This window comes from Buceros rhinoceros, unplaced genomic scaffold (assembly GCF_000710305.1).
Source record: "Buceros rhinoceros silvestris isolate BGI_N320 unplaced genomic scaffold, ASM71030v1 scaffold12222, whole genome shotgun sequence".
Taxonomy (NCBI): domain Eukaryota; kingdom Metazoa; phylum Chordata; class Aves; order Bucerotiformes; family Bucerotidae; genus Buceros; species Buceros rhinoceros.
In genome coordinates this window covers 95,473-99,681 of record NW_010399533.1, presented here as the reverse complement: position 1 = coordinate 99,681, position 4,209 = coordinate 95,473, and positions in this window count along the sequence as shown.

Below are 4,209 nucleotides of genomic sequence, written 5' to 3'. Positions count from 1 at the left end.
ACTGCAGCAGCCCATTGTTACCTCCAGGAACCGGGATGGACCGTAGCGTCTCCCCGTTACTCCCTTCCTCGTTCGGAGGTCCGGGACGTTGCGCTCGGCTGCAGCAGACCTTATCCACGGCAACCGTGTTCCATTCATGGGATCAGCAAACTGCTTCACGGCCGCTTCACGGCTGCGCTTCGTGTCCAGGTGTGAGCTCAAACCTGGGGAACAGTGGTTCCCTCACCTCCCCACAACCGCTGTTTTCCCACATAATCCACCCCATGACTATAGTCACTCAAGCTTCACAATACCTGAAAGAGTCTGGGGACGTGTCTGTGGTGTGGAGCATCACGTGTGTTGTGCACGTTAGATGTGGACAGCAAGTGAGTTAATTTCATAGTTACTGAAGTAGTTTCCCACAGACAGCAAGTTCCCTCCTTCTGCGGTGCGTGGTTACTTACAGTCTAGTGTCCTGCTCGTTCTCTCTATAGATCTCAGTACACTGTCGATGACCACCTATGAGAAATCCTAACCTTGAAACCTCCTTTTACAGTATCAGTAAAGGCATCTTCCAAAAGAACAAGGGGTATCTACGTACCGAATCTCACTAGGTATTATGACAGGCTTTGTGTTGCAATTACAGGCTCAAAATCAACAGCCTGTGGTCATACTCATAAACCCGTTGGTCTTTTTTGGGCTCAGACAAGACTACTGAAAACTGCTGCCTGGAATTGGAGTGTAGGATGTCATTAGCCTTTCCAGTTCCCTCAGAAGCTTTTTGAAATAAAAATGGGAGAGGGAAAAACCAGGAAGTGAGTAACAGCATCTCCACAGTAGAGAAATTCTGTTCTACTGCAGGAGCAGGAGAATTGCCCCTGCTCTGAACGCAGAACTGAGGGACGCTAAGACTTTCTGCTAAAACCCGGCGCGTCGCCGTGTACCGTATGGGAATTCCCATGTAACCATGAGCATTTTAACTAACACCAGGCTGGCCTGAGCCAAGTCTGCTCTAGGCTGGCGCTGGTGATGGAAACGCATGCTTTCTTTACATTAATGCCTCAACCTCTGTCACTTAGAGAACTTAAACTAGCACGTTAACGTCGGGAAATTTCAGATGAACAGCTCTTACAGAAGCCTCCTCTGAGAGGCAGCCGCTTTTCATAGCACTCAGCAGAGTCAAATTTTGACTCAAATACCCCCAGGCAAACTTATTTTCTTTCTGCTAAAAGGTACAGGGTACAGGCCTCCTGAAAGCATAGACTAAAGAAGTGTGAATAGATTGCAGAAAAAGAAGGCGGCAGCTGAACTTATCTGACGTTTCATTAACTTCTGGTGGCAGAGACCCGTCTTTTTGCAAGCTGTGCAACGTAAGACTAAATAAAGGTCCTACTCACGGCTCTTGAAGACAGCGGATTCGCACATCTAGTGCTGGAGAGCTGGGGAAAGGAATTAACCTCCTGTTCTTGTCACCTAGCATAAGACAACTGTTCTTTCTTGCCAGCAGGACTCAAGAGTGAAGAATTAAAAAGATCATCCACTAGGCTACTGAAGTCACAGCAACATTTTCTAGTGCTGACATACCAAATAATTGAATTATGCATATTCTGCAGGTCACCTAGCAAGATCAGCTTCAGTGGAGATGTCAGGCTAGCCTCCCATGCCTTGCAGCATCACACCGCTCCCCTCTGCTGCGGTCTGGAGGTGTCCTGCAGTAGTATCTACTACTCAATTCTAGAACACCAGAGTAAGGGAGAAAGAACTCTTCGCATGCAGCACTTACTTTGTAATTTTTGTGACAAACGTTCAAAGAGAATGTTAGAGATATGCTGACAAAGTACCTCACACCCACTTTTTATCTCCCTACTAACCTCAACAAGTGAACAAACACTCACTGAAATGATTCAAAAACAGCTTCTGTTTACTAAAGCTTTTCTCTGTTTATGAAATTTGTTGAGCTTATTTACACTTTAACACCACAGTCTAGGATGAGTGTCACCTTTTACAGCTATAGAATGTTTTGCTCTTGTGGTGTTAAATTGAGATTTACAGTCTGCTATCTTCAGTGGAGTTGCTTTTGTTTCACTTTAGCAGAAATGAAATCAGCATGTATAAATGTGGGTATGTACCAAAAGAGAATTGTTTAATCCATAATCACAAATATTCCACTTGTGACACCACTTCTATACTTTCCTACAAGAGATGCAAACAATTTCTAGACCATATTAAGGAATATGAAAATCAGTTAAGCTCTTTTTACAAATAGTAGTCGTAACATCATTTGAACACTTCTGACATCTGGTAAAGGACCTAAAGAGTATGATTACGTATGTAAGGTGAGCAAAAGAGATTCCTTCTGTCCTAGTACCACTGTAGCCTGTTGCAGTTCAAAAAGAACAGCTCCATCAGCTAAGTTACCGTGATATTATTGATATATGTGTTAAAAGAAAAGTTATGCAAGGGCATTATCCGCTGTGATTACACTTACAGCCTGCCTCTTCCTCTCAGTTCCACTCAGATTGCTTAGCTGAGGCAGAGTCAGACAAAACAGAGACGTTCTGAAGTACTCCAAGAAAACCCTTAATAAGGACTTTACACGTAAATTAATTTCGTGAGTGAAAATCAATCAGGTCCTACCAGTAACTGTGAAGTTTCTTCCGGCTCAGGCTGAGAGAAGTAGAAATCAAGATATTGATACAAAACATTGTTTTACCTTTAGAAAATCAGCATTTAGAATAAACCAAATATTCTACAGCACGTGCTAACAAATGGATTAACCTCTAGTATACAGTAATCACACTCGTGTGCGTGGTTAACTGACAGTTGTTAAGAGACTCCAGATACTTCATCTCGAGATAAATGGAATTTTATTTTTAAGGAGAGAGTGATTCCTCTTTATAATAAATGTATAAAAGTGCAATATCTTAGATGTTTACTACATGCAAGTCGGTTTTTTTTTAGCATCTTATAAAGTAATCTTATGCAATAACTTATCTCTGCAAGAATACATCTGAATTTATTGTTGAGTTAACGCATCTCTTCAGTTGCGTGCCGGTCTGACCACTGCATTAACCACCTCATACAGGACTGTAGGAAAAACAAATTCTTCAGAAACATCTTGGCAAACAGGGTTCTCTACTGACAAAGCAAAATGACATATTAAAATGGGTATTTTGGCCCCATGTGGCTCACGTTAGCCTACTATACCCTTTAGCTGACTGTATTGCAACTATAGTGTTACAGTTCTGTTTTCTGAAGCGCCTGTCCCCAAGGCTAATTGGATCTGCCAGCGTAACAAACTCCATAATGATTACGAGAACTGAATCTGGTTTGTCAGGCAACCTTCTCTTTATGGGAAACAGGATGAAGAAAAACAACCACAACCAGATGGCAGGAGAAACATGAAGCAAGACTAAGCGAAAAGTGTGGTCTTCTTCAGCTGTATTACACTTCATCAGCTGTTCAATTTTAGCAGACCAATTTACACTTAATTCACGAGGATCAAAAAGTATTCCAGCGTGTACATACACAGAGCAGTACTGTGAAAGTATTTTCTTTAGATGGCAGGAAGCAATTAATCAGTGTGACAGATGAGTGTGCATGGATTCTGTGAGATGGAAGGACTGCCTTGGACAAGGACACAGGAAACCTTGAATGCCACACACAGTGACGTGGCATTTTAAATACCTTAAGAAGGAAAACTTTTATTTTTTTTTTTTAAGATTTTACTGGAGATGAACAAGAACTAGTCTTTTTATTGTGAGATGAATGAAAACCCTATTATATTTCTCCATTAGCACGCTGGGTTTAGTCCACATAGACACATTATTCTTAAAGGGGAGCTGAAAAGTTTTCCTTGTCCTATCATTTTCTTTTCCCTCAGGGTAAAAATGGAATCAAGACCTTTCGAAGTGAGAAGAGCAATCCTTCCAGGCCAGAATAGCAAACAACCCACGAAGCACCTAAAATGAAAGTTTTAGATTACTACAAACTGTTCAGGACTATGTTTTAAATGGAAGGGAGCATTACTCCCTTTCTTCCTGATTTCTAAGCCTTCTGGCCACACGATTCCACCTCTTCCACTTAGACAGCTTAGCATTTCTCTGAATTGTTGACTAGCCGAATTCCCTGAAAATGAAGACTACTAAAGCAGCCAAGCAAAACCCAGTGGTGTTTTCCACCCAGTTTACTGGCTGGGCAAGAGGCAGAGCTGCCGCAAGGGGGGGGGGA